Below are 23,186 nucleotides of genomic sequence, written 5' to 3' on the forward strand. Positions count from 1 at the left end.
CCACTTCTCCACCTACTACAGGGGTTAAAGGTCACAGCATTAAAGTGAACAAGGTCAATGGTAATTAACAATTTAACTAATCACAGGGTAAGTGCTTCCAGCCACAGGAGCACAAGTTGACAATCTACTATAGATATGTTCCAAGTTACAGCCATAGCAATAATTAAAAAAAAACAAAACAAAAAATATGGTGACCAAACGTTAAAGTCTTAGGATATTAGGCTAAATTTTTCAGAAATGGCTTCTAATTTGCCTGCCTCAGTTTGATTTGACTTAATAGATTTAGATCTGATTTTCAAAGGTGCCAAGGATTTGTGCTCTCATTGACATTGCAATTTGGAATAGTTCGCTCACACACAAGCCAAATTCTTGTTTTCTCAAGTCAGGCATCTAAAAAACAAGGGCACTCAAAACCAACAGCCACCGATGAAAGTTTGGGCACAGTGCACGGATTATAGGAACAATAAATCCTGTTCTCTGCCTCTCAGAGTTGTAACCTGTCTCTGGTAGGTCTAAGATTTAAAGACGCTTCCAGAAGCTTGGGAAAAAACAAAAACAAACAAAAAAAGGACACAAAAATCTATGGGGAAAAGTGAGGATCTTCAACCTCCAAACAATAAACAGCTCCTTTGATCCCAGTATCTCCTCCTCCTGATCTGACAGGCATTAAAAATGCCAGACCCACACCCTCACCCCTTCAGTGATTAATGTGCTATGGTCTTTCAGAAGGCTTAAAGAGCTCTCCCTCTAGGCCACAACATTTGATAAAGAAATGAATCTTTGCGATTAATAATTCCCTGGGCTGAGTTTTTGTTTAATAACTATTCTGTCAGTGATAGATCTAAACGGCTAGGGTGTGTATGTGTGTGTGTGTGTATGGGGGGAATAATTTGATTGTGGCCAGGAGATTTGGCAGGCTGGCATTACAAAGCAGCTCTTTAGCAATGGCTAGAAAACCAGTGTGACAAATCACTCCCTTCCCTGCTTCCCCCATCCCCCTTCACAGGGCTATCTGATTAGGCTCAAACCAGCCAATCAGAGCATATGATTTGGGAAATATTTCCTCCTTGATATTCAAGAGAACAATTCCTTTCCCAAGGAAAATTACATTTAAAAATAAATGGAAAAGCATCAATCAGTTAGGAAAATATATTCAGCTTTTTGAATCTCTGGAAGGAAAGTGATTTTTTTTTATTTTTATTTAAATAAGACTGAAGGCTGTGGTTTGATTTTTTTTTTTTTTACCAAGATACTCAAAAGATAGCACTGTAACATTTGCATATAAACCATTACCTTTACTCTCTATAGAGACAGCATTTTTCATTAAAGCTAAACCTTGAATATTTAGAGACATGTATAGATGCACCAGCAGATACCTGTTGGAAAGAAAGATACGCCACAGTAAGAGAAATTACGAGGCCCATTTTAGGATGATTTGTATTATAAAAGCAAGTCAATATCATCTCCAGCTGAGTTTTTTTAATGTTATGAAGCCTCCTCGTAAGCTTTAAAAAAAGGTACAATTTAAAATACGTTTTTAAAAGTTCACTCTACTGGAATATACTCCTCTGCTTGCTTTGTCCAGAAAAATAAAGAGAATTAGCAACTATTGGACTTCCCCTGCCTATACAGCAGTCCTAGCTGTGGCCTGTCTGCATATTATTTAATAGGCTTGTTTGCAGCCTATTAAATAATATGCAGAACTGAAGGAAGTGGACCTATTCGTAACAGCATTGCAGTGGCAACTCTAGAGTCTCCAACTTGAGATCAGGGCTGCCATCTGCTAGGTTCTGTATATACACAGAATAAGAAACAGCCATTGTCCCAAAGAATTTACAGTCTAAATAGACAAAGTAGACAAAAGTAGGAAAAGCATCCGGAGATGGGTTAAAGGACCTACCCAAGGTCACACAGGACATTAATGGCAGAGTGAGAAATAGAACTCAGATTTTCATAGACCTTGTCCATCACTATTCATGAGACTACACTGGTTTGTTCATGAAACATAGCACTGTGATGCGATCCATTTAGCAAACTATTTAACAGAGATGCCCACAAACAGATCTAAGAGAACCTTTCCTGTCAGGAAGAGGATGAATCTTAAATGAGGTATATAATCTAGTGAGTGAAATGTGTCATTTCTAAATCATTAAAAAGGGAATGTGTTATATCATCTTTTCCTAATGGGACACCATAACTGATGGTATTTTATGTCTGTATAATGCAGCTGCAGTCCTACAAGCTCTACTATATCCCATAATTCATTGCAGTGCATTGGAATTCAGGCTTTGCCCATATCATTATATGAAGATGAAGTGCGGGTGCTGCGCTGAATTACATTTCTATCCGTTTTACTGATTTTTTTTTTTTTTTAGTATTTGGTTCTTGTACAGAACTGTTGCTATTGTCGAAAGATTCACGAAGACACCTTGCTGACAATCTTACTTTTTTTTTAAAACATTTCTCTGAATTAATAACAAAATGCAAATCAGTGACAGTGTTTTTCCTCCACTTAACACAATACTTGAACAGCAGAATGTCTAAAGATATGCAATACATATTAATGGAACTTAAGCTCTCTTTTGAGTAAGTAGTCCTTTGTTTTCCCATATGCACTCCCCTTACATGCCTTTTTCTGCTTTGTTCCCACTCACTGCCACCTCACACTTTGAACAAGGCCATCTGATCATGATTTCTTTCTTCTCTCCTTATGTCTTTGGCAGGAAACAAAAACTATTTCACAACATGAAGACAAATGACCACTCCCCCCTCTTCTCAACTCCGCATTAAAGATCTAGAGCTCAATATGTCTGACTGCCTAGATAAATCCAGGTGGTACTGTCAAGGCTGAATGTCAAGCGGCAGTCACAAAGGCTACTGCTCTATTAAATTCTTTAGCCAATATGTGATAGCTTTAGTCCATGCAGTCCTACAGACAAGTAGCAATTGCTTATTAAATCAAGACAAATGCAATTTTCAGAGGCATGCAAATTTTTCCTATTTTACCTAATTAAAGCTATCACTTACAGCTAGATTTTTTTTCTGTCTATTGAACTACTCAATTACTAGTTTTTTTTCTTATGGTCTAATAATAGTTAAGCTTTGTTTGGAAAAAAACCCATGAAATCATCTATACAGAACTTTTCAGAAGGGAAAAAAGACAACACAAAACCACCCCTTTTTTTTTTCTTTGACACTTTTACCTCCAGCTCATCTGGTAATAATACGACTTAGTAGAACTTGGGAGTTGATGGATCATCTGAAGGAAAATGATCATCTGAGCCACAAAAGCGTTCCTCTCCCAAGAATGCCTGAACCCCACAGGCACAGTACCCTAATAGTTTCCCAAGCAAACATTCTCTTCTCCCCACTCATTTCTCCCACCATTTAGATCCTTGTATGGTTATAACAGCTGCTGAGACACAGGAAAAAAAAAGTTTGAAATCTCTCCATTTGTTGTCCTCCCCACAGGCAGGAAGACAACATTTTCTACCAAACGCATTGCCTGCCTGAAGTTTATTACCATTGTTCCCTGGCCCAAAAAGTGTGTTTCATTGTTGATCCTCTAGTTCCCCAGTTTCTCCAGTTTGGGAATTATTGCTAACTTCAGGAGCACTTTGTGAATGTACTCAGTTTGGATCCATTACAGTATTCCTCCTACTGAGAGGTTCCAGAAATTCCTGAGGTGCCTAAAGAAAATGAGAGAAGAAGTAACAGCTTTCCTTTCCTGCTTGCGACTTGCTAAAACCTGGATCCTGTAGAGAACATTCATTAATGGATACTAAGTGCACCGGAGCTGGTTTCCTGTTCGCTAACTCCAAAATACCGAAAAAGAAAATAATAGTAACACCTGAAACATACTTCCCCAAACATACTCCAATTTGAAAACACATTTACTTTAGGCAAGATCCGTGTAGGCAAGGCCCGTGTACTTCCCCAGGAAGTACTGGTTCATGGCATTGCCAAGCAATAGCTGCACTATCATTTGTGAGAGTGCCAAAAGTCATCACTGGATGGCAGGCTAGTACAGCACTAGAAGTGGATTTCATTGTAGGTGCCAAACTCCTCTCACGTCAGTACAGAATAGTGTGTTTACTACGAAGAAAATGCCGTGGAAATGTTATTTTTTCTGTTCTTGGTGGTAAAGCAGGATCAGTTTAAGGATCCTATCCACTGGGTGCTCCTCAGCGGACACATAGACAAAGAAAAACCATGCAGTGATCTTTCACAGCACACAGGGATGGTAGCAGGTTTGATTTTTTATTTTATTTTTTTTACTTGAGGACCAAGGTAAAAAGGAGAACTCTTGCAAAAGAAAAGGCAGGAATAGAATTTCTTGAAACAGCTAATCCAGTATGTGTAATTTTAGCACAGAGCAGATTCATACGCACACACTCTGGCAAACCCTACAGCAACATAAAAACAACTTTGCAGCTAGCATCCTTCTTCCACTTCAGTACAAACAACAAAGGGTATGCCCATGTTGTGGAGACAGCATACCCACTGGAGGTTGGCACCCCAGTATACCCCATCCACCTGCATCCTCCAAACCTAGAAATGCATAGATGAAAATGCTCCAGAGCCATCCATAGCAGCCACTCCCAAGCACCACAGACACTGAGGTCTCAAGAGCAGCCCCGGAAGACAATCCCAGAATATATTCAATGTATTGATGAGTTTCCAGGTTTGAAGTATAAGTGAGAGTGTCCCAGCCAGGACATGTTGTTGCTGCTGCAGTGTAGATGCACCCAAATGCTACCACTAACCCCAGGAGCAGAACCAGCCCTCAGGGTGGCCCCCTGCATGCAAATAACCCGTTTAACCTTCCATTGACCCTAAAAAAAATATTTTTTCCCATCATATGTATATGGCACAAAGGCGACTGCTGCATTAGTCCCCCTCCCTGGGAAGCTGCTAATACTTCTGTGCACTGTAGTAAGTCTGCCCTTATTTGCCTGAATGGAGGGTCACAGTCTAGTCACCTCATTTCCTTCTGTGCCCACAGTGATTCATACCAAGTGTCTACAGACCATTCAAACACCAGGGGCTATCTGAATGCATGAAATCCTAATCTCATTAGGATTTCTCATTTTCAGTGTAATATTGTCATGGTGTTATGCACCACTGCCACAGATTAGTGGGCTTGCCAGAACGATGCTCCACTAATGAGTTAATCCAAATAATGCTCAAATCCCAAATCAGATTTAAAGCAATCTAGACAGAGGGCCTGCCAAGGAGGGGCAGGGATAGGGGGAGGAGGGATAGAGTTGGCATGGTTTTGCCTGTAATAGTTACCAGGGACTGGGGCTATTAGGAAGATTTAAGTATAAATTTCCTTTTGTTTTGCTAGGGCAGACTCAGTTAAACTTCAGGGCTAGGGACAGACATTATACAAACTGGTTTAAGTGATCAGAAACTGGTTTAAACCTGTAACAGAAGAGACATTCAGTGCACATAAACTTGTTTCAAAATAGCTAAAACTGGTTTGAGATAAACCTGACTGAATGTAGTATCAGACTTAACTGATTTGGCTCAAAGTAGTTTATGTCCCAGACTCCTTGCTGGTTTAAGATAAACCAGACACCCCCAGCATCCCAGCATGCTCTCTGGGCTGGGCAGGGCTCTCTGCTCCACAGCAGGGCTGCCCCTGCCCCTCTGCTGTCTTGCCGGAACAGGGAGTGGCAATAGCAGAGACACTGGCCAGCATGGCCCCATTAAGGCAAAGTGGGCAGAGAGGGGGTTAATTCTTCCCTCCCTCCCCCCTTCCCATACTATAGCCAGGGTCAGCCTGTCTGCCGGGAAGCAGTGGAGAGGGGGCTGCAGTGGTAGCCCCTGGAGCTGGCAGACCCCAGCTGCAGGGAAGGGACAGAGGGAGGAATTAACCCTTCTCCCTGCCCCCTTCACCTTAACGGGGCCATGCTGGGTTTGTTGTCCCGCAGGGTGGGGAGGGGGGCTCTGTTCTGTGCTGGTAGGGACTATTTGCCCTCCTTCTCCTCCTAGGGTTGGGGGACTCTGTGAGGTGCTAGATGGGGACTCTTCCTCCTCCTCCCCTTTCCCCTCTGTCACTACAGGACTGGGCAGACTTTCCCCCAATGCATGCAGCCCCCACTCCCTGGCAGCAGCAGCAGCAGGCAGGGAGGGAGGTCAGGGTGCTCGTGCCCGGTGCAGGCAAGGCTCCAGCCAGCACTGTGCAGTGGGAGGGAGTGGAACCTGCCTTATCCCTGTGGCTTTGCTCCCTTAGTCTGAGCCAGCTGCTTCCCCCACTTCCCACTGTGCACTCTGCTGGGGGTGGAGGGAGACCCACCCCGCTTCCCCACAGAGTCTAGTGAGGGGCTTCCCCTCTGTGAGTGCGGAGCTGCAGATGCAGCACGGAGCTGAGACAGAGGCAGCCAGCACTGCGCTGGGGGTAAAGAGTGCAGCCCCGTGCAGCCTGCCCGGCTGCTACTACCCCTGGGGTTCTGTGCCATGTCATGCCTGCAGCTCCATACTCACAGAGGGGAAGCCCCACACTGGACCATGGGGAAGCAAGGGGGGTGTGCTCCCTCCACTCCTAGCGGAGTGCAGGGCCCTGCATGGCAGGGAGTGGGGGAAGCAGCAGCAAACAGGGCCCCCCTCCCAGCCCCATGGTGGTGGGGGGAGAGGGAGGAGGCAGCCCTGTGTGCCAGGATTGCTCCCAGCTGTCAGGGAGCCACAGGGGCGGGCCTGTCAGGGTCTGGCCATACCCTGCCCCGCCTCAGCTCAGCTTCCCTGTGGAAGGGAAGGCAGCTCTAGCACCCCCCAGCTTCTGGCTTGAGCCACTGCAGGCATGTGCCAAATGTCTATCCACTTGCAAACCGGTTCACTCTCTGCAGGTTAGACTAACCTGCAAAGACTGAATCAATTTAGGGTCAGGATTTTTGAATGCCTGTCCCTAGCTCAAGTTTGCACTCATGCCCTATATGCCTTATGGTGCATTTGGGAGTTATCTGCCATACCATATATATCTGTATACAGTGTCAATGTTTGTTTTAGGAGAGAAACTTTCATGCAGGTATAATCAGCGACTATTACTGCTTCTGCTCCCTTCATTTAAACTGCATTGCTCAGAGGATCTCAGCCATCTACTGCTTCAAACTCGATTCATTCCAATGAGGAATCTGGAGGTGATGGGGTTATTTTCATTTGTTAATTTATCATTTTGCCAACAGGATCAAGGGAGAGCCTCAGAAGAAAAGCACTGGGGAAAATAGCTTCTACTTCTGGTTTTCATTCCCAATGTGTCCTTTACATGTAGTTATACAGCCTGAAGTGTACAGCAGTGTTGATTAGCTGAAGAATATAGTGGGGTCAATTAAATGAATTTTTGTTGGAAAATGCTGATTTACTTACACATATTTCTCACAGGAACATACCAGTTTCAACAAATCTTTCATCAGGAAATAGTTTCTCAGGTCGAAGTTGGAATGTCTGACTAAGGCCTAAGGGGTGGGAAGAAGAGCGCTGCTCCAAAACAGCTAGTTGCCTGAGAAAGGTGGGCCGAGCGCCCATGACACCAGGACTCTGTATGACAACAGCAAAGGGCTGGAGAGTTATTACTCCTCCCACAGAAAATGGGACCTTTCATTAATGTATCTGTAGTTGGTGGATTTTCAGGTTACAGTTTGAGCATTGAACTACAGCCCATCCCATTCAACCTTTACAAACCAAGTGGAGACCAATCAGGTTCAACAGAAATATGTATTGGAAACCATAGCCATAACAGCAAAGATATAAATCACCACTGCAGAGCTTGGATCAACTGCATACACAAACACTGAAGCTTAAGTATAACAAGGAAACATAACGCTCTTATGGAGCCTGGAGATGCGAGTAGGGCCTGCCCTGGGGCTCACTGACAGTGCGGTGACAGTGACCCTAGACAGCTTTCAAATCCTTCTCCCTTAAGGCTACTCAGATCTGAAAGTATAAGGAAGAGGGTGATACATTACCGAATGAATGCTGAGATTCAAAGACTCCATCTCCAGGCAAGTATCCAGGTAAGTATCTTTACATCCAAGGTTATCTTCGAGATGCGCTCTTTGCACCACAGATCACTGTCATGAACACCAGCGCTATAAGGCCTCTTGCACACCTATTCTATACGCTCTCACCTCACGCTGCCACATCTCATGCTCTCTCTCTCCTTCGCTCTGCATTCACATGCAATTTCCTTTTATATCTCTTCAATCACTCCACCGATCAGTCACCATCATCCTCCAATCATAACACTGTGCACACGTTCCCAGTTACTTTTGCACTCCATCACTGTGCAGTGCACACATTACTCCACTTGTCTGTAAGATACACTGTGCATGTCCCATCCCATAAGTGGGTCGCTGACATCATTAAGGTGGAAAGTTCAGCTGTCCTGGAGCTGTCACACCTCTAGTCAGAGTGTGCATGCTCCCGAGGGTGCTCAGGTCAGGAATCCACGTCTACCAGCCTGGTGATCAGAGAACCCACTCAGGATTTAGGAAATTGAGATTCAAGTCCTAGTCAGGCTCCGGCCAAACTTGGGTGTCTCATACAGCAGCGTCTCTCAACCCATGGGTTGCAAGAATATATGAAAGGATCGTGAACAAACTTTAAAAATGCATCAACAAATTTAAAAATGAATTTGCCATTACAGGAGAAAAACATAGAAAACTGTGGCTTTTCCCTTGCAGGCTGGCAGAGTTTCAATCTGTGAGGGCTGCTTGGGACCCCCCCTAACATACCCACCCACCCTTGACCCACACACTGGGGGCCTGGGGCCAAGAGGCAGCAGGTCAGGAGTGAGTGGTACTGGGTCTGAACTGGCTATCGATGTTTACAAATGGGTCCTGGTACAAAAAAGCTTGAAAACAACTGTCATACACCCTAATCTCTAGCCTATTAACTGTTCTGTCTCTTATTCTCATTTTTTCACAAAATCCCTTGAAAGGTATCAGTTTGATCTTGGTGCAGAGTGGAAAAGTCTTTGCAAAATGGGAAAGACTCACAAAACGGGAAGTGATTTCCTTTTCATTTCTATTGATGAGCATTTACAAAACACTGTGACTTTTTCGTTTTATCAGTGTGCTCCTGATGAGCCCATGCCCACGATCCTTATTTTAAAAAAAGGTACCCATCACTTTTAATGGAACTTTTTGCCTGAGGCATAGGATCAGGCCCTTTGTGCCTTCAGTCCTGTATCTGTTTGGTTTACTCAAAAACCCACATGCTTATTATCAGGACCACTGCACGGTAGATGAGAGCACAGTACCTTGTTCTGCCTCACGCACAGTCAACAAATTTGCTCATCAGAGAAGTTTAATTTCTAAATCTTTCATTTTGCTATTGATAGATGGAACAGAAGAAACAGTCTGATTTTCAGATACTGGATTCGACTAAGCAGTGTTGCAATGAGAATCTGATTTTGACTTGCCTGCTGAGCCAATTTGTTATGGAAATCACCACAGGGAAACTTCTACAGAATAATAAGTGTCACATTTGCAAAATCCTTTCTGCCTATAGCCACAATCTTTCCGGTACCATTTTCTCATTGGCTTTCCAACTCTGATAACATCTAGAATCAGCTGAATACCTGATCCCATACATGCATCAGGAGCTTATGTGAAAAACATCAGTAGAAGTCTTTTCATTCACAAAATTTTGAATCAGACCCTACATCCTGTCCTAGCACACAGCTGGAGACTAGGCCACCTAAGTCTAACTACTAGGATCTTGCACAACCTGCTAAAATAATAATAAGAAACAGTGCCTGCACAAAGAGTCTTCACATTTGCTTCCCATATTGGACTCAAATTAACTTGCCTTTGCTACATTTTTTCCTTAAAAGAAACAAATCTGTTGCTAATATTTACATACTGGATAATCTTTCTGGTCTACTTCCTCTTTTCTTGAAGTTGGAAACCCAAAGAGTACAAAATCTTAAAATTCCTCAAAATTTTATATCTAGATGTCTGCCAGCAACATTTTTTGCATAAGCCCCACCCTTTTTGAGACAACTGCCTGGAGCAATCTTTTTCTTCTCTGCTAACAAGGTACTAATAACAATAGTAATCACCCTCTGCCTGTTCAGCTCACCCCAGGAGCATGGCAGCAAATTGATGATCATTTCTCATTGTGAATTATGACACAGGCACATCACCTCACCCCTGGAATAAAGCAGCACCTGCCAATCCTGTTAAAACAGCAAGGGGAGCCATGAAAGCCCTGCTGTAGCCAATCTGAATCCCTGCTGACTCTAATTACTCAGACAGGAATTTTACAATTGCTTCCCCCACCAACTCCAGCTCTGTAGTCTGCAGACTTTGGCTGGATCTTTCTTTGTATGCCTACTGCCACTGAGTGGATTGGGTTCTTAATGAGTCTTGACACTAATGGTACAGTGAGACAGTGCAATTACATCTCCCCTCCCATTTGAACAAACCTGGCAGGAAACGACCTGAGACCTCACACCCTTCCACCCCAAAGAAATCAGTTATAATGCCTCACCAGCAGGGCCAGCTGGTGCACTCTTCCCGTATCCGCCCCCACTTCACTTCCCCCCTTCTCATTGTGCAGGTGGCTGGAAATAAATGTTTATGGCCTGAGCTATGACTGGTTGGTGGAAGACAGTACAGTTTCTTTTCAATCCAGAGAAGCCAGGGCAACCTCTGCAGGCTTAGAAACATGAAATGGAGCTGACCGAAAAAAAGATGTTTTCATTCACGTATTGTAGGGCTCTAACGCGCACTTGCCATTGACTAGATGCTTAACAACTTGCATAACTGTGGTTGCTTTTAAGGGGGAAGGCCATGTGCTTCTGTGATTTCCGTGCTGATTGTAGTACAGGTGTAAGAGACTGCCACTACCTATTGAACTGTGAGCTAATTATAGTAAGAAACAGATGTTGTCTGCTAATAGGGAGGCAGCATCCGTAAGAAACATTTTAGTTAGTGAAGGGTAATTGTGTCCTCTGTATCCTTAGAGATATGGTCTATAAAAGATGTGCGGTCCCCCTTCCACTCCACATCTGACACGTCACAAACATAAATGATTTTTGTTCTACAAGACCCCTGTGAGACAGGAAAGTAATAGCCCCATTTGACAGATCAGGGAACTGAGGTACTGGAAAACTAATTGACATGATCAAGGTCACAAAGGATTTAGTAGATGAGGCAGAAAAAACAATCAACCTAGATTCCTCAGTTTCAAGTCCAGGACTAACCACAAGCTAGTTGTTTGATCCATACTAGTAGCTTCTCACATGTACTTTAATCTCTTCCAGTCTCTATTATGATAGTATAATCTTCCATTTCTATTAACCTCACCATTACTCCCCACAGAAGTCTTTGAGTCTCTTTATACCACAGCTGTTTATCATCAGGCGGGGCGTTCCTCTCATACCCTGGCAGAGTTCATTTGGCCTCCACTCCTCCCTTCAGGCAACAGGAAGCCCCTGTGGATCTCTGCTGTTTATCAAGCAAAAGTATTCCCGTAAGCTTGCCCTCTCCTCTGCCCAAATTCTGCAACTGTCCTCAGGACAATGTTAGCTGTGTAGCACCCTGAGCTTGCTGTGTGCACAACAAATGTCTCTAATTGGGATGATTATGGATTATAAAGATTAAGAGGCTGTTAACACACTAAAATAAAAAGGCAAATGGAACAATGGCAGCAATAGAATTACATATCGTTTTAGTCTCTTCCCCCCAAAATATGCTTTAAAATACAAAGGAACCATTTAAAAGAAATCCTGCTTTTCTGTTTAATCTTTAGTTTACTGTTTTACAAAAGTGGATGGATCCACATTTATACATCTTGCAGTTTTTAGGGACAAAAAAGTGTTTAAAAACCATCATAGTTAGATAAACAAGTGTTCACATTCTTTGTCCCAAAGCACAAAATGCACAATTCTGGTAAAAAATAAAAAGGCGGGGGGGGGAGGGAGGGTAGTACTTTAAAGTGTCTTATGGCACTTCTAGCTGGTGTTCTAGCTTTTTTTCCACCCAGCCCCCTGCAGTTTATAAAGTATTATTTATTGTGGTATTCAATTAAGAACAAGGGCTTGCTATAGCAACTACAGCAAGAAGAAGTACTATTCATAAACTGCTTCTGAAATACAGGCTTTTAAGCACCTTCTTAAAAACACTTGTTGGTAAACCTGTGGCATATGAATCTTTTACATGATTTATAAGAAGTAAGTTGTGCACTAAATGAATTTCACATCAATTTATCACTTGGGGTCCTTTCCTCTGCTTTATTTTTTTTAACCTTAGCACCTTTCACTGGAAAACAACAACAAAAATATATTAAAACAATTCTTTAGCCAAGGACTGCAAGTAGGAACATAACATAACCAAGTTCTTTTCTCTGCCACCATGTGGCAGCAAAAGTTAGTTACTACCCCTCACAGCATCAGTGCCTTCATACACATTCCAGCTGCGACCTTGTGATCAGTCATTCTAGGGACCCTTTCTGGTTCTACACCTGCCAGCTGTCAATGATGGACTCCAGGGAGAATCATACAAGATTTCTGGAAAATTACAGGGGGCAGCTGAAGAAAGAATTTGATTTGCTTTTACTCTCCTATTTTTAAAGAGAAATTATAAGTTTTCCTGCTTCCTGGCCCTTCCTTAATTCTATTTTCCTTTGGCTTCCCAGCTCACTAGTTCCTTGTCTTCTGAGTTCCTCTTTAATGGGCTGCCCTGCTCACATGCTCCAATGTCATAATGACTAAATTACAGCCTTTTCAAGCAAAATAATTTCCTTTCTCTCTCTTTCTTCATGTTTGTACCAGAAGCCTCAGAGCAGAAGAAAAACGACAGTTTCCAATTTAAGCCTGAGACGAGTGTAATTTTGGCCCACGGAGGAGTACTTCCTTCTTCCATCTTCCCTTCAACAGAAAACACTCAAAACTCCATCATGGCACAGGGCCCTTTAGGAACCCGTGCTGCTCTGAAAAGATGCATCTGCAATATGAAAATCCTGCAACTAACAGCTGGAGTTAGCCAAAGCCAGCTAACAGTTTTAAACATTTCTGTCCTTGGCCTAAAGGCTTAATAGTGTTTTTAAAATGTATTGAGACAAAGCCTACTGGTGATGAGAACCAGATTATTCATAAACTTTCTAATTTCCCACTTACTGATTGAGAACCTCATCTGAAATTATATATAGTCCCTGCCAGCTTAATATTCAAAGTCTTCAGTCTTTCATTTATTTTGTAATCATTGACTTCAGCCTAGAAGAGTGCCATGTTAATGGATGAAAAATGCTGCTTATTGCGTGCTGACTCTGTCCCTCCATTTCAACTAAATGCTGGATTCTTCACTCCCTATTCTAAATCACGTTGTTTCATGCTGCCAAATAGCTACTACAGTCAACTATAGCAGTAATGACATTGAAGGGCTGAGTGAAGCAGCTCCTGTATATGTACAGTTTGTAAAATGCTTTCAGATTGTTGGCACAAATCAAGCATGATGTTGTTCTCTCCATAAGGCTACCTGCAAACTTGTTAAAAACGAAATCCTATCATATGCTTAGTGTAGTGCTTTAGTTTTAGAGCTGTGCAAGATGTTCCTTCTGCTAGTTCTTATCAACACCTCCTGCAATCCTGGCCCGCAAGATCTGTAGCAATAACAAGAGTCTGATCTATAAAAAGAACTGCTTAGAGCTATTGTTTCAGAAGGCTCAGGAAAGTCGCTATGTGTAGGTGTGCTAGGTGGTGTAAACAGAGTTAAATAAGCATACCTTATTAGAATAGGGAGTATTGACTAGACCCCAACCATTATTTTCAGCTACCAATGTTCACACCCACACACAAATTTTAGACCTTTGTGCCTGCTTTCCTGTCCATTCCCCTTGGCTACTAACCTCTCCCACTCTTTCTGTATAATCCAAATAAAGTCCTGATTACAGTTTCCTGCCTTCTTTAAAAAGCCCTAAATGATTCTAAGTGAAATGATGTCACATGCAGTGTTTAATTAAAGGATCTCATTTTCGCCTTGAGTAGACTCAGACCTCAGGTAGCCACCATACTGACAAGAAAACCAACTCTTGGCCTGATTGCCAATTACCTGAGTACTGTGCCAGCCTTATTCAGCACATTTTTAGCTAGTTTGGTTGCATTCATTCTGACATTTATAGTTCAATTTATTAATGAATCTCTTAATCCAAAAGCTATGAGTTACACTAAATCACTTAAAGTAAAGTTGAACAACTTGTACAGTTCAGCAGGATAATGACAAAAAAATGCAATGTGGTTTTAATCAATTAAAAAGTGATCCATTCAGATCCAAGATGTGCTTTGGTTTGCTGTGAAGGGGGACTCCTGCACTCTTGCAAAGCATGTTCTAACTTATATTTTCAGTCTCAGATTGCTGAGTATTTTAAAACTTTGTCTCAATATGATCTTGTTATTGGAAAGTGGAGAGCTGTTTCCAATAAACTGTATGCATGTTCTACTTAATCTCAGAAAAGGTGTGGAGGATGAACATGGGGAAATATCCGCCACTGCAGCGTTTCTCAGCTAAGAATGCTTGGCAAGAGACGCAAGCTGTTCTGGTGTCAATGCACTAAGTTCCTTTCTATTCATCTGTCTAAAAGGGTCTTACTCAGCAGCTATTTAGTGCTTTACTTTCTGAGCTCCCATTTGTACAGCTTCCAATGACTGGTTCATTTTCAGTACCTATGTGAGAGAAGCACTTAGGGCTAGATTGACAAGTAGGACTTAAACCCTGATGTAAGAGGCAAAGATTTTGGGAGGGTCCAATTTTTGTTGGACCAACTGCCTATTTGGGATAAAGCTAGACAAGCTTTTGCAAGAATGCAAAGCACTCTTCTTCAGGTCTTCTTAAACCCTGATGCCACGCTAAGTCCAAAAGCTAGATCCTCAAAATACTCCTGGCCTCACAGCGGAGGTGCTTAAATTTTCTACTTGAATTTTTCTCCTCCTACCTGAAGTTCAAATTCTGGATATACCCAGGAACCCTTAAAGCTGAGTACTCCAATGCTTAACTCATGTCTAACCCCTCTTGCAATCTATCAACTAGACATTCTGCGGCCTCACTCTCCTGTTGAACTCAGTCACATAGGTGATCTCAGAACAAATCTATCAAGTGACTACTGGACTGGCTCCAGACATGGTGATGCGGATTCCTGTTACGCAGCAGCTTAATGATTAGAGCATGTATCAAAGATGTGGGAAACATGGATTAAATTCCCTCTTCAGCCTGAGAGGAGTATTTTGCCTATCAGATAAGAAAATACTATTGGGAATATTATTGTAGTTAGGGCATTCAACTTAAAGAGAGAAGACCTGCCTTCTGGTTCCTGTTCCAAGACCATTTTGTGTATTTTACATTAAAATCATCACTGGATAAAGTATATAAGCAGCCCTTGGTGTAGGGGCTGGCACCCAGGTCTCCCCTCCTATATTCCAGGTGAATGCCATAACCACTAAGATAGAAAAATAGCATGCAGTTTTTTACATTTTCATTCTTTACCCAATATATATTCCATGAAAAGGAGAGAAAAGGTATGGAGCATGTCCCCAGCCCACAAATACCCTGGTGGTTAAGCCTGATTCCCTAGGAGGTGAAAGATGTGGGTTTGTATCCCCTTAAGTCTTGAAGAAAACAATATTTGAGTCTTCCATGTCCTGGACCAGTTCTCTAACCACTAGGCTACTGGATAACAGAAAAGTGGTATCCTTTTCTTGTCCTGCTGTCTGTTGAAAGAATGGGTATAAGTGCTTACCTTCAGGAAAGAGATCAAAGCTGTATATCCCAAGTGAAGAGAGGCAATTACAGGCAACAGTGAGTCAGGCATAGAGTTCTTAGTGAGGGGCAGGATTTCAGACTCACTTCTGTCCTCAGCATTCCCTCACTGCCCAGTGTGCTCACTTTTGTTAATCCTTTTTTAAGGTACTTAACTTTCCCCATGAATTGTTTAGGTTCCCTGGACTGTTAATTCAGGTACAGGCACCTATTATCAGAACCATAATTTCTGTTAGAGAAGAACATTAGAGAATGCAGAATTTTCTGTGGTTAAAAGTCCATGGAAAAAAATGCTATCACCTTTTTTCCCCCTTTAGTCATAATTCCTTCTTCTGTACCATGAAGTCTTCTGGAATAAGATAACCTCCAAACCACATCCCCACATTTGGAAGGTATGTCCTGTGAGGATATTCAAATATCTGACCAGTGTAAAACCAATCTGCTTAAATGTAAGTTCTCAGAAGCTAGTTGATAATCAATAATTGTCCATCCTGATTTCCCTATGCATCCATTCACAACTGTCTGAGTTTTGAAAACAAAAAACAAAACAAAGCAAATTTAGGCTCATGCTCTAAAGATGGCTGAGCTGAGAAACTATGAAGCATGTCTTATCATGAGTATGAAGAGATGGGAGTAAATTTTCTGTTCTTACCCTGGCTTTCACATGACAACTCCATAGGATTGCAATCAAGGTAGGAGAAAACCTTATAAAAAAGTACAAAATACCAAGTATAACCTTATAACAAGTAGCACTGAAAAACAGTTTTGTGAAGGGTGATTTGAAGTGGTCTTTCTTGACACCACAAGTAGTAGTAAGAGCAACTAGTTCTGGGGTATTTAGACACACGCTCTGGGAGGTGGAGGGAGGGGCGCCTCAATTAGAGCGGCTCCAAGAGTCACTGTAATTAAAGCGCCTGAAGCATCACATGTATCAGTGCCCCCATGCTGACAAATGTCAGTGGGGGCATTTTAACTAAAGCTTGTTGAATGAGCTTTACTTAAACCGCCCCTGCTGCCATTTTTTCAGCATGGGGATGCTGATACACATGATGCTGGGGTCTGCTCTGAAGCACCTTAGTTACAGGACATTGGAACAGCCTCGATACACTTGTATAGGCACGCCCTGAGTCCTGAATAAGAGTATGTAAATAACAGGTTTTTCAGTTCAGCAGTTAAACACAAAAGTTGGCTTGGAACAAACTGAAGTTTTACGTATTTTGTCTTGCTGAGGCAAAACCACAAGCATTTCATTTTTGTTCTGTTTCATCTCAAATGGGTCATTTCGTTTCCAGGTGCTTGTAAGAAAAACAAAGGAAATGAAGGGCTAGGATCACAAAACTACCGCAGACATTCTTTTAAGGTCGTAGTCTTGTTGTTGCCATGATGGTACAGGGAACAAGCAAGAAACAAGGTTCTTTTGGTAAGGTCTTTTTTTTCCCATATTTGGTTCACTATCTTAGTGTTTGCAGCACTCACCCAGGATGCAGGAGACTCAGATTTAATTCCCTCCCTAAATAATTAAACATTTACCAAAGTCTCACTTTCTGCTGGAGTGTCATCACCCTCAGATTCTAGTGCCGTTCTCTTTCCTGCCCAGTTAATATTTAAGTATTTTTATAAAAAAGTAGAAGAGCTATACCAGAAGAGAATGAAGGATACCTGCCTCAGAACACCTTATGGCACAATGAGTTGGACACTTTCTAAGAAGCTGCAAGATGCAGGTTAAAATCCACTCAAACACAAGAGAGACGGTGACCTGAAAGGCCAAAATAAGATCTTGGGTGAGTGCCCCAACCACTTACTTATTGGATAATGTGGGGACAAAACTATTCAGTGACTTTGAGCAAAACCACAAACACTTTTCAAATGACCAAAACTGAATTCTTCAGTCTTTGTTGCATAAAACAACTAGCTATGAGTGAAAAAAATGGAAGTTCTTATAGGCTACATAAATACCCCTCAGAGAGGGGCTTTCGCTAGTCATGATCTAGACCCAGGGCAATAGCAACAAACTTCTTTAAAAAGTTTCAGGCTAAAGAAGGAAGATTAGATAAAATTACCACTGGTGTGGCAGGAGGACACTTGAAGGAGTATAAGTTGCTTCCTCAAAGATACTCCCAAGCCTAACAGCTGATAGGGCTGATGTGGCTAAAGGCAAGGGAGTGACAGCTAGCATCACATTTGGCCATCTTGGACTCATCAGCACAAATGATTAGGAGTTACTGCTGGACGGGGAGGATGCATCTTGTGCTGCCCTGGAATTTATGCCCCTGGAGTTGTAGCAAGACACTTTAATGACTGTGCCATCAAGTCCCTTTCCTCAAGGACATTCTGTTTAAATACTAACACAGTTCAGCTAGTTTTATTAGAAATCTCCTTGCTTTAAGAAGAATTCTTTTCTCTGGTGAAGTGTTTAAATAAAAGCAAAAGTAACAACTTTCCCCAGTCTGATTTAATGCGTCATTTATTTTTTGCCTGTGTCAAACTGTGACTCATTCACAAGCATTCATTCTTGGGAAGCAGAGGTCAGTCTAGCAAGTCTTGCCCTTTTTGTCTACTCACAGAGGCCTTTTTGTGGCATAGCTTCTCCTCCTGCAAATCCTTCTGCAGAAAGCCAGCTCTAATGCCAGGTTTGGAGACAACATTTCCCTCTATGGGATGTAATGTTCTTTTGCAAAGCAAACTTTGCTTTCAACAGCCACAACAAAATAACAAATCCACCCCTTAATTTTCTGCACTCTATTTTCCTAATTAGGTGGGTGGGAGAACAAATGTCCACATGCAGAAAGTAGGTGGGCACATGGTAGATAAATCCCATATTCCCAATTCTTGGCATGGAATTGTGCAGCCATTATGCCTTCTAAATGTCAGGGAACTAGCTCCAACTCTGAGAGGTGCCAGACACCTGCTCCCACTCCTCCCAGCTTTGCCTTCTGCTGTTGCAGCTCTCTGAGGCCATGGTGTAATTCTGTTCTGCACGAACTGAGCTGCAAGAGAGAAAACATTAGGGTTCTGACTGGAGTTCAGAACCTACGCTTCTCTCTTTTGTGCATTATTAGAAACAAACACAAGCCTGGGTAGTAGCAGAACCCAGGAGGAGAAGGCTGCAGTTGGTATTTCAGTCCCTGGAATAGCAGAGTTCTCCCTCGGTATTCACTCTGCATACTCAATAAGAGGGAAATCTGGACCGGCTTAAAAAGCCGGAGCTGTAACACACAACGTGTAAAGAACTGGCGTTCACATGAAAGAATTTGTGGTTGGCACAAGAGATCTTTTCAGCCAAGGCACTCCATGTTGGAGAGGTCGAGGATTTCAGTTGGTCTTTTGCTCCCAGAATATTGATGAGGAGGTTCCAACCCCAGATACATAAGCACACAAGAGAAGCAAGGGCTGTCAAGAAGAAAGGAGGACCTGATGGAAAGCTAATGCCTGGTTTGTGAGCAAATCCTCTCCTATCTTCCTAGGCACTGAGGACTTCACCCATAGCAGAGCCAGTACAGTTTGCTGTTCAGAGGAGGCAAGATTTAGGGAGTCTACCTATAGGGCAGACATTCATCTGCCTGCCGTAAGAAGTTATCTACATGCTACCAGACATGAGAACTTACGGCAAGGCACAGCCAGATAATCTACTGGCTTCACAGTCTGCAAAGGGAGGGCTTTTTTCCTTCTCCAGTGGCAATCTCCTGTTTACCACTCAGGTATACAAGTTGTGCATTCAGGAAATATTGTCTCTAAAGTTCAGTAATATGCCATAGCATTCCACACCATCACAACACAGCACGGCATCAAAATGATGAGCTGTTGTACTGGGCAAAAGAGGAGCCTGATGCAGGTCATTACTGCATTGAGATACAGTCCAGAGAGTGGTATCACCTTCTCAGTTCAAGAGATCTGACAACAGTTTAGGAATCAGCACTGACTCTTGTAGTTACTTCCATCTGAGATGGTTATATCCTGAGACAATTGCCATTATCACTAAACCTATTTTTTATAATATATATTTGAGTGACTGAAGTCATATCAATTCCAGATTCCCTGGCATGAAGAGAGATGGTGTGCACATTTCTTTCATTATGTAGTCTATTTGTAAAAGTGGGGTTATTTATCTACTGGCTGCTTCTGAGCGCATCACAAGCCTGTCTCCCTGTAGCTATATTGCAAGGGTCACATTAGTACACACCCTGTCAGATTGGCCTGCAGTGAGCTAGACACAGCTTTACAAATCAAACATGCAGTCAATGGCAAATTACACTGAAGCCATTTAATCCTTTGGGACACTCCTCTAAAAAAACAGCTGTCACAACAACTCTGTATTACAACTTGGACTAACAGGGACTGATATAGACAAAGTCACATATGATATTATAGTGACTATGTAGCAGATGGGAAAACTAAAGCACTTTTCTTGATAAGATGACCACTGCTAGCACATCATACTCCACAAACAATTCAGTAATACCGGGACTGTGCAGTTTCCCCTCACAACAACATCATCAGAAGTGTAACTGGATGCTTGAAGACCTTACATTATCATTGTTGGCACATATTTAATGCTTATTCTCTCCCATGGTACCCATAACAACACTCAGGCTGTGTACAATCAATAAAGATATGCAAAGCCAAATGCAATCGAAGCAAAATCCTTTTGGTGGCTATCAAATGTCTCCCATGAGCAATAAAAGTCTTATTCTTCCAATTCAAACCACCCCTTCTGGAGGGAGCTGCTTTTACTTCTCAGTGGCCCTCATCTCAGATTCATCCTATCCGTCTTCAGGGTGGCGAAGGAAGTGCTTTTCCTGGTTACAGCAAACAAACAAAAAACCCATGTGATCATCTATAGTCCATTCTTTGTTGCTTTAAAACTCTCACTATTCCTTCCTGGTTACCTGCATATTTCAGCTCTGGTAGTAGCCTCAGCTACTCAGTTTTCTGTAGGCTGTCAGGAAATGTTCTCTAGAAGAGTGGGGGCCAACCGTTGGCAGGCATGCCACATACTAAGCCCTGTAGCATCCCCCAACTGCCACATTGATCCTTTTCCCCCATCCAGTCTATTGCTCTGATTTCTGCTCTCTGCCTGGGAGCAGGCACAAGGACGGGGAGCCCAGCTGCTGCTGCCGTTGTCCCCAGCTGAGCCTGGTTCCTCCCCACAGCCCCAGCTGGAGCAGGGCAGGAGTGGTCAGGGCAGTAAAAGTGGCAGATGGATGCTGTGCATCCAGAAGTGTAAGTACAGACAGAGAGGGGGAAAATGGGAGGGGCACTGCCACTGAAGGAAAGGGAGGTGATGCCAAGAGTGGGTGTGGGGGGAGAGATTTACCTGATTCAGGGATTTAGAAGAGCTGTTGCTTCTGCAGTGTGGTTTGTCTGCCCCAACAGGGGCAGGGTGCTAAGAGCAAGGGAGTGCTTTCCCCTTTTCAAAATCCTGGATTTGCCTATGCCTCTGCATGAGGTCTCACTCTCTCTAGAAGCTATAAAAAAAATCATCACACCAACTACTGTTTCATTATTATGTCTAGTTTGTACTGCAGTAGCACCCAGAGGCCACCAACCTAATGATAGGCACTGTAAAAGTGCAGTGGAGGTGTAATTGCTGCCTTGTTGGCTTTATAAGATGAAGCAATAGGCGGATGCTAACCAGACAATATTTCTCATGTTATGAATCATTTTGTTTTTATTTAAATAAAGTTGTGGGAAAGGGCTTAGTAAAGAAAGATGATTATCAATAGCTGAAGAACATACTCCAAGTACATCCTTTTTCTAGTTGAATTGCTTAGCTTAGCTCTTTAATCCACACTGCTCTGGGCAACCATCACTGAAAAAGACTGTTATATTAACATTGCTCTGGGCAACTATCACTGAAAAACACTATTATATTCACTACCAAGTACATCATAATTCAGCTACTTATATAATAGTCATGCACAAAAATGGAAGAAAGGTACCTGAATAGTCAAATGTGCGTAGGTCAGATTTTATCTCAGTTAATCCAGTATAAAAGTCTATTATTGTTCATGCAGAATTACATCACGTTAAATGAGCTATAATCAGGATCTGTCCAACAGGCCAGCCTGTCTACAAATACCACTGTATGTTTTAAGAAACTTCAGTTTGGTTGTTAAGACTTTCAGATTCGTGTGTAAATCTTGTATTCTTTGGAGCCATGTGGAGTTCCACTTCTGGAGCATTAACTTCTTTTCAGCCAGTGCCGTCCACAAGATCTGCTTGTCTTGGAATCAGAAGAGGCTAACTGGCTATTTCACCAGTATAATTAGAGCAGATTTACAGTTATGAAAGTATTATAAAGAATATCTGTTGTCTGATGCCAGAAACAACCAGGGTCCCCTTTAATATCCAGGGGCAGCCTACAAGCTGACTTTCTTTGAAGATACACCTAGCTGCAAAGTTGAGGCCAACATGTATGGATCTCTAGAGACCAATCACCATAAAGGAAGAAAAAGGCAGAGAGATTCTGATAGATACTTTGAAAAAGATTCAAGTTTATGATTGCATAACATGTTGTCTTGGATAGTTGCCCAGTTTTAGCCTATACAGGAAGCATTAGCACAGCCAAATGTGCTATAAGCATCAAAAATAAAACAAGATCCTTCCTGAGCTTGTTCAACAATATCTACTTTTGGGGGAGGGAAAGGAAGAAGTCAGGATAATGGACAAGGAAGGGGAAGATCCAATGAGTAATAACAGAAGGAAAGGAGATGAATGCCTTGGATTTCAGGGATGATGTAAAACTGAAATGAGAGCATCTAAATTCCATTAATGTTATCCATTTCCTCTTCCTACAGGTGCAGTCAGTTCAATGCCCTGACATTTACACAGCTTGCAGAGTCTGCCTCCCCATCTCACTTGTAGGGCAAACACAGCATCAACACATGCTGCTGCTGTAGTAGGAGGAAAACATATATTTCTTGGCAGGGGAGGAAGAATGCAACGTTCTAGAAGACTTCAACCCATGGCTGAATGCAATCCAAAGTTTAACAAGCATGTTAACATCTAATTATTGCTCTAACATAGATAGAGATAGGGCAAAAAGCACAGCCACAAATTCAAACTCCTTTGTGTGTTGTGGCAGATAAAAAGATTAAGGGGAAAAGGTGCATTTGAATTTGTGCTCCCACATATGACTAAAATTGTGGCTCTTGGCTGGAGACAGTACTAGTAGGGATTACTGGTAGAGATCTAGTTTTCTTACCTTAGAAGAGATGCAGCCAAAAACTTCTAAAGCCTTTCATATGAAATGTCTGATCAAGGTCTCCATCATTCAAGGAAGTAAAAATATCAGGAATAACATGTCTATGGTTTGTTCCAAGAACAAGTGATGGGAGTTTGCTCCTGTCATATGCAAACTAAGCCAATGGCCCAGAATGATTATCCTCATTTTCAAAGAACTCATATTTGACATTTACTATTTCACAG

Source organism: Crocodylus porosus, unplaced genomic scaffold, assembly GCF_001723895.1.
Source record: "Crocodylus porosus isolate Cpor-Errol unplaced genomic scaffold, CroPor_comp1, whole genome shotgun sequence".
Classification (NCBI taxonomy): domain Eukaryota; kingdom Metazoa; phylum Chordata; order Crocodylia; family Crocodylidae; genus Crocodylus; species Crocodylus porosus.